Here is a 14,152-nt window from a genome sequence, read left to right on the forward strand (position 1 = left end):
GTACCCTGCTCTAGGTAGGTGTCAATAGGAATCATCTAGCATGTAGAATTGTCTGCATCCTTAGCACTTGCGAGCTTAGCCAAAGCATCAACATTGGAATTTTGGTTGCGTGGTACCTGTTGTATGGTGTATTTCTTGAATTGTGCAAGTAGATCTTTAGCTTTGCTCAAGTAGGCTGCCATCCTAATTCCCTGAGCTTGGTGTTCTCACAAAATTTGATTCACAACTAACTGGGAATCACTATAGATATCTATTGATAACACTTTAAAATCTCTAGAAAGTGTTAATTCGGCAAGTAGGGTTTCGTACTGTGCTTCATTATTTGAGGCATTAAATCCAAATAGTAATGAACAATGAATATGATGTCCTTCGGGTGTAGTTAAAATTAGGCTAGCCCAATATTTGTGCTCGTTTGAGGAACCATCCACATATAACATCCACGTTGGCCAGGTCTCCTCGTTTATGGCTAATGCTATGACTTGCTTGTTATTATCTGATACACTTGTACATTCAATAATCAAATCTTCTAGTTCTTGCCCTATTATTGTTGTTTGTGGCTGGTTGGTAATTTTTTATTGCCCAAGCTCTATTGCCCATTTAAGCAGTCGACCTGATGTTTCAGGTTTTTCCAGAACCTGCCTAAGGGGTTGGTCGGTTAGAACCTTGATCGTATGGGCTTTGAAATATGGTCTCAATTTTCTTGATGCAAGAAGTAAGCAATATGCCAACTTTTCAATCAAATGATATCTCTTTTCTTCTCTTGCCAACCTCTTGCTAATGTAGTACACTGGATGCTTAGTTCTATCTTCTTCACTTATAAGTGTTTCACTAACAACATGTTTGGTGATTATAAGATAAATGAGAAGAATTTCTCCATTAACTGGTTTTGAGAAAATATGTGGTCATGCAAGATGCACCTTCAGAGCCTAGAAGGCATTCTGACACTCCTCTGTTGACTCAAATTGTTGTTCCCCTTTAGCAAGTTGAAGAATGGAGCGCATTTGTTCGTCAATTTCGATACAAATCTACTAAGGCTTATTATTCATTTAGTGAGATTTTGTACATCCTTGATCTTAGTTGGTGACTTTAAGTCAATCAACACTTTTATTTTCTCTAGGTTTGCTTCTATTCCACGTGAATCGATGATGAAACCTAGAAATTTTCCCTAGCCTACTCAAAATTAGCACTTTAAAGGGTTGAGCTTCATATTGTAATGCTTTACAATGTCAAAGCATTCTGCTAAATCTTGAGTGTGTCCCCAAGCTTTCTTGTATTTAATCAACATATCATCCACATAGAATTCCATGTTATTGCATATTTTATTCTTGAACATCATATTGACTAATCCTTGGTACGTCGCGCCAGGATTTTTAAGTGCAAAAGGAATTACTTTGTGACAATATAGGCCTATGTCTGTTCTAAAGTCGATATTCTCCTCATCAGGAGGGTGCATGCTGATTTGATTATACCCAGAGTTGGCATTCATAAAAGTAAGAATTTCATGTCCGGCAATGGTATCAACAAGATGCTTGATACTCAAAGGAAAACAATCTTTCAGACAGGCTTTGTTTAGATCTGTTAAATCAACACAGGTTCTCCATCTGCAATTAGACTTTCACACTAGAACCAGGTTTGCAACCCATTCAAGGTAAAAGGCTTCTCATATAAACTCGTTTTCTTTTAACCTTTCAATTTCTTCCTTTAGGGCCTTGTGTTGATAACTGGTTTACCAGGTGCGCAGCGAAAAGCATGAGGTGTTGGGCCTAGAGATTTTTAAAAAAAAATTATCTAAACAAACTTTAAATAATCGAATCCATTAACATGCAATACATTAGTCATAGAAAAAGAAAAAGATAAAAATTGACCAATGGAAGAACTATCAAAAATCCTTTCTATCTTTTTGTATCTCCAACGAACACCAAATCCAAAGCAGTTCATCAAAATACTCAGACCAAGATCTTCTAAGATGCATCTCTACACCTCAAGACGTGTGAGGGCATGTAGAGTAATGGTGGGGAAATTTTTTGTGATTCACAAGATATTCTCAACACATGAGATCTTGGAATATTAGGTGTGAGATAGTTTTCGTGATAGAGAAAAATAATACGATCTATTTTTTTCTCTGTCAAAATTCTTATTATGAATTATTCTGAAACTATTTTCACCTGATCGATTTACAAAAGAATTAATTCAAAAAAATTAAATTCAAAATTCTAAATATAAATAATTAGATAGATAAAATAAATATCTAAGACACACTCTTGGACCTTGTTACACGCCAGCTACCGTGCATCCAGTGTAGATGGTGTGTAACAAATCTCTGATTTGTGGGATTTGTTCAAACCATTTTCTTTTAATTATTATATAATAATTACTTATTCCAAAATATCTAAACCTAATAACTTATCTTATCAGATTAATTAAAGAATAAATATCATTTCAAATTCAATTCCAATTAGAATAATCAGAAATATATTTTCTCATTATTTAAATATATAAAGCTAATTAATCCAAATATAATAATCTTAATTATTTATATGTTATTTTTTAAAATACCAAAATAATTTTAGAAAAATAATATAATAATTAATTTATTCATTTTGAAAATTAATTTATTAATTGATTAATTTGTTTCAATTACATAATTATTAATGAATAACAAATTTCTTCCAAATATGTCATTTTCATGATTTTTCTTAATTTCAACTCTTACCTGGAATAGTGTTGATAGAGTCATCTCAGGGACCAATGGACCTATAATTTCAAGCTCCAATAAATTTATTAATCTCAATATTATTCCACTAAAAATATGAAATTACACTCTTGTAATTATAAACATTTATTTATTGAGTACGTTTTAATATATAAAAACTTTCCATCAATTTAATCACAACATACAATTCAATCCTCTATTAATGGTTCCTAATTAAAGTAGGAATTAATCACTGTTTAAGCTCTTTAATTATATCTTGTTTCCTTAAGTGACATTAACTTTACTAGTGAAGGATAATTCATAAACTAATTTATGAATTTGAGCTCAATAACCTTTCAGTTCCAAAAGCCAACCCTTAAGTGAACCATTATTCAATTCCTCTCAGAATGGTATAGATTCCATATCTGTATATTATGTCCCCAGCAATTTACATCAATGAGTTCCCAAAACAAAAGTTTTTAGCCTGGTCATTTTGAAAAGCCATAACTAGTGAATCAAAGAACTCATATGACATAAACACGAGTTCATAATAACTTCATGATTAAGATCAATTTATATATGATCATCTTATTGATCTGTTTAATTAATACCTATAAAGTAAACGATATTATTAAGTGTTGGCGGTGAGAACTCAACAACAATGTTAGGGCAGAAAACTCCAAGGTAAGTATGGAGATAGCTAGATAAGAACTTAGAATAAACTTAAGGAAAAATAAACACAGATCAATAATGGAGTAAACATTCGTGTATTTATTAATAGCCTAAGTACAGATTGAATTTTCCTACCCCTTAGCGTGAGGGGTGGAGGTCTATTTATAGCCTGGCTCTAATGGCCTCTAATACAAGGTGGTCCGAGGGGACAAGAAGGTACTTGGGTACACTTTTAGGGTAGTAGCACAGGTGGTACGGGTGTTGGAAGAGTGGTGGTTGGCTCTAGTACATGTCAGTGGTCTGGAAAAGTACTCTTGCCTTGGTACTATATTGTGCCTCCACTACTTGTCGGGTACGAACCTCGTAGGTGTGCTAGGAGAGTACTTGCTATGAACCATTCTTGTACTACCACTACTTGTTTGGTATGGACATCGTGTCTGTAATCTAACTCCTCTTGGTTTCCAGGTACATTCCGTACCTGTACGAGATCCTCGAGCCACAGGTTTTTACCCTCACAAGGTACCTTATTCCCAAAGACTTCAAGTGTTGAAATCCTTATATGTTATTACAAGATGCTTGGAAATCAAGGACCTTGCGAGATGGACCTATAAAAATGAGTCAAGAGGTGTCTCGTGAGGCCTTCGTCGCGACACCCCCAGCACCCCTTGTGATGGGTGACTTCGCGACATCCTCAGTGTGATACCCTCAGGACACTCCTGGCGTGACAACCTCAGCAGAGGATGCTCACGATGCCCCTTGTGATTGGTGGACGCGCGAGGTGCTGGCGCGTGCGAGGCGAGGCAAGGTGTGCCTCGTTCTGCGAGGTGCTGGTGCACAAAACCATGGTGTGGCGTGTCTTGCTGTGTGAGGTAGGGTCGCGAGATGCAGGTGCGGGCGAGGTGAGGTGTGCTTCTCTGTGTGAAGCGCTGGTGCGTTGGACCGTGGTATGGCGTGCCTTGCTGTGTTAGATGCTAGTGCAAGGCAAGGTCACGAGACTCGGGCACGAGTGAGGCGAGGTGTGCCTGGCTGTGCGAGGCGCTGGTGTGCGGAACCGTGGTGCGGCGTGCCTTGCTGCGCGAGATGCTGGCGCGAGGCAGGGTCGCGAGACGCAGGTGCGGGCAAGGCGAGGTGTGCCTCGCTGTGCGAGGCGCTGGAGTGATGGACCGCAGTGTGGCCTGCCTTGCTGTGCGAGATGTTGGAGTGAGGCAAGGTCACGAGACTCAAGTGCGGGCGAGGCAAGGTGTGCCTCGTTGTGCGAGGCACTAGTGTGCGGGACTGTGGTGCGATGTGCCTTGCTGTGCGAGAAGTAGGTGCGAGGCAAGGTCGCGAGACACAGGTGCGGTCGAGGCATATGGCTCCAGTGCCCTCGACATCTCTCAGCGTCAAGGCTGGTAGGGCCTCGCTATGCATGGTTCCCTTTGCACGGAGGTAGGCATACGTCTCAGGTGCCTTTGACAACCCTTAAATCTACCTAATTCTAAGACCCAACTAATTCTAAGACTTTGGACCATTAAATATACTATACATAGACACTATTCTTAAGAAAACATACATATGAAATAGTCATAACTCTATTAAAAACTTTAAAGTAAATGTTGAAATGCATAAAATTCAGGGTATGATATGGGATCCCATTGTTTTAAAAAAAATAAAATATAACTTAAACCTTGAATCATTTTGTTACAAAACCAAGTGCGGAAAAATACATAGAAAACATAATTAAAAAGACTGAAACAACGTCTTCCTCAAATCGTTCTCACAGTCCACCGAATCCATTCTTCCTCAATACTCAATCTCAAGCTGTCAAGAATCTTTCCGCCGCCATAACTATTTTCCTGCACATATAAAAATAAAGGAATGAGCCTAATGCCCGGCAAAGAAAATCTATTAAAAGCATAAAACATAAACATAAACATAAACAGATGACTATAAAGATGTATACATATAGGACTACAATACTAATAGCCATTATGATATGTGATAAACCATCTATGTCCCCTGTCTAATATATGAGGTAGGTTAGATCGCATGATAGTATATGATAACCCATCTAGGTCCTCTGTCTAATATCTGAGGTAGGGTATATCATAACTCTAAACATGATAAACACTAGGGCTTGCAAACTAAGCAACTATGAGCCCTAGATTAAAACATAACATAATGTATTATAGCATAAACATATCATAACATATTATACATAACATAACATATAAGCATATAGAACTATCCTATTTTCCTTACCAATACCAGGATGTGAGAACAAGGGTGGGATTTTGGAACACTCCTAAAACCAATCAAGAAGAATGTGAGTATTCTAAAGAAAATAGATGAAAAGGACTGAACTAAACCACCGAGAAGAAACTTACCGACAAGAAATCTTAAGTTCAAAGAACTTAAATACCTAACCAAGAATGGAAAATAGCAAGTTAGGATTTAAGTAAAAAAAAAACTATAAGAAACTAATGAAACATGCAGAAATGAACTAGGAATATGAATACCTTTGAATGTACTATAACAGAACTACACCTTGATATCGAAAAACACACTATTAACCTTACCTCCCGAGTGTTTAATAAGCTTAAGATGATAAAGCTTATAAACCCAACCCAAGTGTTTATCACTCAAAAGTAAACCTAGCGGCTTGAAGGTTCTGAACACACCTTGAAGAATGAAAGAAATGGCTGGGTACTAGGTCCTATTTATAAAGTTCAAGAATGAAAAGATCTTCTTTTAACTTGAATAAAAAAAATGAATATTTAATTGAAAAAAAATTCAATATTCGTTCAGCAGAGGCTTAAGACTCGGTCATAAGGTTCAGAGGCTTATCAAGAGGTTCAGGAATAAAATGAGCTCGGTTTCAAAACCATTTAAAATTCTTTCCCTAGGGCCGATATATCGCCCATGGTAGGCCATATATCGCCTGGGCTTATATCCCTGAGGCTCGTCGAAGCGTTCGTGCGAAGTTACGTGTTTTCGTATTCCCCGTGTGGCGATATATTGCCCCTAGATCTGTGATATATTGGTATACGATGAAATATTATACTCGTAATTGCACTTTTTCAGCCTAATTTGAAATGAGTAAACAGCCTTGACTGAGTCATATAACGATTTTAAAGCTGCTAGTAGATTATGGGGTTTTCAAATATTTCTCTTATAAAACTATTCCTAAAATATACTTAATTTTTCAATAAACATGCACCTGACAAGTGTCATGATCTTATTAGTTCTATCTAAACCTTATAGTATAATAAATATCATCTCTATAATCAGCTATATTAATCAAACCTTATGTTATAATTAATATTTCTAATCTATAGGTTAAACTTATAAAATCTACAAGTGTTGCTACGAGTGTTCAACTAAGTCTCGACTTGAACCAAAATCCACAGTAATACACATACTATAACTACTACTAGCTATTACTACTACTACTACTATCTAACTAGCTAAGTAAAATTCTTGGACTCTACAACAATCTCTCGTATTCACACGTGCCTAGTGCCATCACACGAGAACCCCGAAGGCCTACACACGGGGATTGGGCCTCGCTATGTGAGGCCATTGGCCGAGAAAGATGTGCGCCTAGGGTCTTCATCCTTTCACCGAGGGAAGCTTTAAGGGAAATTATTCCATATTAACAAGACCTATAGGCCCAAGCTCGATAGCATGACTAAGTGACCTTAGCCAGGTATTCCAACCAGGGACAAGAGATTTTTTCCTTAGTGGATTTTTGGCATCCATATTAAGTATTAATAACATATCGGGTCCTATTCATGTATAACCTCTTTATACAAAGTACCTCCACTTAAATGTCCTACTACATAAGTAATCCAGATCTAGATTACATGTATTTATAATACTAGTGAACTGTACTTAGAGTATTTAATCCAAAGATTCCATATAATTTTGCTTTATTGCAAATTGTTTTAATTCGTTCCCTACAATCTTAATCCTCTCATACCAATACAAGATTGTAGTCACAATATCGAATTTGGGAATTTTTTGATATTCATATAATATTATTCTAATAATAATAAACAAACTATATATGCAAATATTCAAAACATGTGCTTTAAAGGGCACTAATCCCATCAATCTCTCACTTGCCCTATAGCAAATGAGGCATCTCCCTCAAACACATATTGCCAACAAGATCTTTAAAAGATTTGGTGGACAAAGTCTTAATTAAAGGATCGACAAGGTTATGTTCTGAAGCTATTTGCGTAACTGCTACATCTCCTCTATGAACACTATCCCTGATCAAGTGGTATTTCCTTTCAATAAGCTTTCCCCTCTTTTGACTTATCGATTCCTTCAAGTTGGTTATAGGCCCACTGTTATCACAGTATAGGAAAAGTGGCTTATTCATATCTGGAACAGTTTCTAGATCAGAATAGAACTTCTTTCGCCACACAACCTCCTTAGATTCTTCACAAGTTTCTATGTACTCAGCTTCCATTGTAGAATCTGTGATACTGGTTTGTTTAATACTACGCTAGAAAAAAACTCCTCGACCAAGTGTGACCACTGATCTAGTAGTCGAGTTCTAACTATCTTTATCTGATTGAAAATCAACATCAGTGTATCCAGTTGGGTTCAGTTCACCACTTGAATATACAAGCATATATTCTCTACTTTTCCGAAGATACTTAAGAATATTCTTTACTACATTCAAATGACTCAATCCAAGATTTGATTGATAACGACTGACTATCCCTACTACATAACAAATGTCATGTCTTTTAGAAAGCATGATGTATATTAGACAACCTACCACAGAGGCATAAGGATACTGTCTAATATCCTCGTCTTCTTTAGGTGTTTTAGGAGACTGCTCTTGATAAAGGATAATTTCATGACAGGTTGGCATATCACCCTTCTTGGAATTTTGCATACCAAATCTCTCTAGTACCTTATCTATATAATTATCTTTAGATATAGCCAAAACATTGTTCTGGTGATCTCGAATGATCTTTATGCCTAGAACATAGTTTTCATCTCCCAAATCATTCATTTGGAATTGCTTGACTAGCCATTTCTTTACTTTTGTCAATGTTCCCACGTCATTCCCAATTAGTAGGATATCATCAATGTAAAGAACCAGGAATACCATGCTGCCATCTTTGATTTTTTTGTAGACACAAGGCTTATCAACGTTTTGTTCAAAAACATACGTTATGATTGTGTCATCAAATCTCAAATTCCAAGATCTTGAATGATGTTTGAGTCCATAAATAGACCCAAGAAGCTTGCAAAATTTTTGCTTTCGACCTTTTACTATGAACCCTTCTGATTGAGACATAATAATGGTTTCGTCAAGATAGCCATTCAGAAAAGTTGTCTTAACATCCGTTTTCCATATCTCATAATCCATGCAAGCAGCTATGGACAAGAGTATGCGAATGGATTTAAGCATGGCTATAGAATAAAAAGTTTCTTCATAATCGACTTATTCTCTCTGAGTGTAACCCCTGGCTACAAGCCTAGCTTTGAAAGTTTCCCCTTTCCCATCTGCTCCTCATTTTCTTTTGAATATCCATTTGCAACCAATAGGTTTAACATTTTCAGGAAGATCTTCAAGAGTCCAGACGGAATTGGAATACATCGATTCCATTTCCAGTTTCATGGCATCTTTCCATTTTTCATTGTGGAAATCTTCCATTGCATCTCTATATGTCAATGAATCATCTTTGTTTGTGTCAAACACAAGCATCTGAACTTCATATTCATAGCGAGTTGGCTTCCTAACAACCCTCCCACTACGATGAAGCTCTCTATCATTCTAACTAGAACTTGTTGTTTCCTCTTATCGTTGTTAATTGGAAACATTTGGTGATCTTATTACTTGATCTAAGACTATCTTCTCCAATACACCCTTACTACGAGGTTTGCGGTTGTTAATATAGTCATATTCAAGAAAAGTAGTATTTGTTGATACAATTGTTTTGTTTTCTTTAGGAGTATAAAATATACCATCTCTAATCTCTTTGGAATATCCCAAAAACATGAACAATTCAGTGCGACACTCCAGCTTTCCAGTCTTTCCTTTCAGCATGTGTACTGGACACCCCCAAATGCGAAAATGGTGTATACTAGGTTTAGTACCATTCCATAATTCCAACGTTGTCTTCTTGATAGACTTGGAAGGAACAACATTCAATATATACATGGCACATTGAATGGAATAGCCCCAGAATGACAGTGGCAATGACAAATAACTCATCGTGGATCTAACCATGCCTAATAATGTCCTCTTCCTTCTTTTAGAAAACCCATTCTAATGTGGCATTCCTGGTGTAATGAGTTGGGATTGAATTACATGCTCACAGAAGTGGTCCTCAAATTCATAATCCAAGTACTTTTCTCCTCGATCAGAATGAAGATGTAATGACCCGACTAACTTATAGATCTAAGACCATTACAAACTACTATGCTTAACTACTATAATTAAATACATACATTATATAATAGAACATTATTATAAAAATCCAAAATACGGGATCCCATTTATTACATAATATCATAAGAAAAACAAAACCTTTAATAAATTTTTAAAATACTAAATGTGGAAAATCATAAATACATAATTAAAAAGTCTTCAAAACATAAATGTCATCCTCTATCTTTCCCACCAATCCAATCATTCAGTTCTTGCCCAAGACACATGCCAAAGCTGCCATGAATCCATCCTGCCTTCCAAGCTTATTTTCCTGTTCCATCTAAAATAAAAAGGAATGAGCCTAATGCCCAACAACGAAAATCTACTAAAAACATATCATAAATCATAAGTCTAAAAACATAAATCATAAAACGTATGATGTAAAAACGTAAATCATAAAACATAGGTTTACAATATTAATGGCCATTAACTCATTACCATAGTATGTGATAGAAACCATCTAGGTCCTCTTGCTACTATTCGAGGTATGTTTAAACACAATATAGTATATGATAAACAACCTAGGTCCTTTTGCTATTATTCGAGGAAGGTGAGATCATAACTATAGTCTACGATAATGATAAAAATGTTGGGATTTACTAATTTTCTATCTAAGCAACTATATTTCCCATGCGACTACAACATAGAAGATATACATACATACTTACATATACATATAGAACATAAACATAATCATAACACATAAAATCTAACCTATTTTTATTACCAAAAACTGGGATATGGGAGACAAGAACGGGATTGAAAACTCCTAAAACCAAATATTAAATATCATAAGTTTTCTAAAGAGAAGAAGATGAAAAGAAGATCTAAACCATCAAGATAAGAACTTACCGAAAAACGTTAAGTTTCAAGAAACTCAAACACCTAACCAAAAGCCATTATAACAAGTTAAGATTTTGAAGAAAATGAAAAGAATAAGAAAATCTATAATGAACTAAATGTGAGGATAAAGAATACAGTAGATAGATTAGAACTTCGATCTACACCTCAATACCAAAATATCACACTATCTAACTTCCCAAGTGTTTAGAAAAGCATAGATTGGAAAGCTTTTAACCCCAAAAAACTAGTGTTTCTCTCTAGAATGAACTTACCAGCTTTGAGTCTCTGAAAAATGCTTGAATGATAAAGCATATGGCTGAGTGTAAGGTCCTATTTATAGAGTTCAAGGAGTGAAACTAACTCCTTTTAAAATGAATAAATAATTGAATAAAATTTGAATTTTTCTATTCCACAGATGCCTAGAACTCGGTAAAAAATGTTCAAGAGCAAGTCCAAGTTGTTGAGGGCTGTTTCTTGCTCGAATTCCACTGACTTTCAAAATATATGTGTGGAGCCGATATATATTCCCCTATAGGTGATATATCGCCTCCCCCATATTCCCGAGCCTTAGTGGTTTCGTTCTAACGAAGTCGACCTGTTTTTCGTATCAAAAATCCCCTATAGCTACGATATATCGGCATACGATGATATATAAAACACATTTTTTCACACTTTCAGCACACTTGAATTTGTTTAAAACCTCTTTGATTGATTAAGACATTATCCTACTAGCTGAGGGAAGGTTCTAGACTTCCTAGGTTTATCCTTTATTAATTTATCCTTAAATCCTTGAGAAACATACATGTGACAAGTGTCACATTCTTAATTATTCTATCTAAACCTTAGGTTATAATAAATATCATTTCTAGGACCAGCTATATTAATCAAACCTTATGTTAAAATTAATATTTCTAAACTATAGGCTAAACTTATAAAATCCATAACTATCTTTATGAGTTTCCAACTAAATCTTGACTTGAACCAATAACCACGAAAACTAAAATACTACAGCATAAGCTACTATTATCTAGGTAAGTAAAATTCTGAGAAGCTACAATTCTCCCCTAATTAAAAAAATTTCATCCTCGAAATTTACTTACCAAACAGTTCCGGATACCGTGATCAAATGTCTCCCTCTCCCACGTTGCTTCCCATTTCGTACTATTAGTCCATAAGACATTGACTATCGGAATACTCTTAGACCGTAATTTCTTCATCCCCTTCTCTAGGATGTGAACCAGTCGTTCCTTGTAACTCAAGTCTTTCTAAAGTGCTAACGTATCGTACATGAGAATGTGGGATGGGTCTGACACATATCTACGCATCATCGACCTATGAAACACATTGTGGCTATCTGCTAGAGCTGGTAGTAGGGCTAATCTATATGGTATTGGTCCCACCTTGTCCGATATCTCAAAAGGACCAATAAACCAGGGACTAAGTTTTCCTTTCTTCCCAAACCGCTTCACTCCTTTCATAGGAGATATTCTTAAGAAGATATAATTTCCAACTTTGAATTCCACATCTCATCGCTTGGCATCCGCATAACTCTTTTGTCGACTCTGAGCAGCGAGCATACATTTTCTAATCAACTCCACTGCATCTTGAGCCTCTCCTACCTTGTCCCAAAGTAACGGTGATCGACACTTATTTCCATAAAGTAACTCATAGGGTGTCATACCGATCGTTTCCTGGTAGCTATTATTGTAGGAGAATTCTATAAGGGGAAAATACTTACTCCATGAATCTCTTAAGTCTAGTACACAAGCAGGAAACATATCCTCTAAAATATGTATGGTACGCTCGAACTATCAGTCGGTCTGAGGATGAAATGTCGTACTGAGACTTAGCTTGGTACCCATGGCTTGTTGCAAGCTTCCCCAAAATCATGATGTAAACACTGATCCTCTATCGGATACTATGGTCTTAGGGATTCCTTGTAGTTATACAATTTCTCAAACATAAATATTTGTGTATTAGTCCGCATTGTTCGTAGTCTTGATAGGTAGGAAGTGAGCTGACTTGGTGAGTCTATCTACCACAACCCAAGTCGAGTCGTGTTGCTTATTTGTTTGTGGTAATCCTGTCACGAAGTCCATGGCTATGTCTTCCCACTTCCATTCCAGAATACTAAGCGGTTGCAATAAGCCTGAGGGTCGTTGATGTTCCGCCTTCACCTGCTGGAATATAAGGCATTTGGACACATATTTTGCTACGTCTTTCTTCATTCCCGACCAAAAATATAATGCCTTAAGGTCGTGAGTCATCTTGGTTGACGCCGGGTGAATTGAGTATGGGGTAGTGTGTGCCTCTTCTAATATCTTCATCTTAATCCCATGGTCATTCGGCACGCACACCCTGCCTTTATATCTCAAGAACCCCTATCCTGATATAGAGAAATCTGTAGTCTTACCTTCTTTGATTGTAGCCATATGCGATACTAACATGTCATCATGCCCTTTCCCAATCTATATATGATCTAGTAAACTCGACTGGATGGACAACTTAGCAAGTTGACCATGACTATTTCTATTCTGGCATTAATCAACTCTTACTGTAGCAACTTTTCTATTCCGAATAATGCTGCCAGATTTTCGTAACTCTTCCGACTTAACCCATATGCAACTACATTCGCCTTTCCTGGGGGGTATAGGATTTCGCATCCATAATTCTTTACTAGTTCTAACAACCTGTGCTGCCTCATGTTGAGCTCTTTCTGTGTGAAGAAATATTTTAAGCTCTTGTGGTCCGCATAAATCTCTCACCGTTCTCCATAAAGATAGTGGCGCTAGATTTTTAATGCGAAGACCACCACTGCCAACTCCATATCGTATGTTGGATAGTGCTGCTCATACTCCTTAAGCTACCTTGAGGCGTAGGCTATTACTTTGTCATTTTGTATCAGCACACAACCCAAACCTTGCTTTGACGCATCACAATATACTAAAAACTTGTCATTGGGTGTCGGTACACAAAGTACTAGTGCTGAGCATAATTTATCATTTAGCAACTGGAAGCTATTTTAACATTTATCCGTCCAGTTGAACTTTTTTTGTTTCCGAGTCAAGTTGGTAAGCAGGTGAATATCTTAGAAAACCCTTCTACAAATCTCCGGTAATAGCCTGCTAACCTGAGAAAACTTCTGACCTCTGATGCATTCTTAGGTCTCGGTAAATCCTTCATAGCCTCTACCTTAGTTGGGTCTACTGCGATACTATGTGGCCAAGGAACGCTACTTGTGATAGCCAAAATTCACATTTCTTGAACTTGTCGTAAAGTTGGTGCCCCTTTAGTCGCAGCATGGTCAGTCTTCAATGTTACTCATGCTCGACTTTGTCCTTGGAGTACACCAAAATATTGTCAATGAACACTACGACAAATTTGTCCAAGTAATCCATGAAGACCAGATTCATTAAGTCCACAAATGCGATTGAAGCATTGGTAAGACCAAAATACATAACTAGAAAACTCATGATGCTGTATTGAGTCCTAAAACTATCTTTGGT

This window comes from Humulus lupulus, chromosome 6, assembly GCF_963169125.1.
Source record: "Humulus lupulus chromosome 6, drHumLupu1.1, whole genome shotgun sequence".
Classification (NCBI taxonomy): Eukaryota; Viridiplantae; Streptophyta; class Magnoliopsida; order Rosales; family Cannabaceae; genus Humulus; species Humulus lupulus.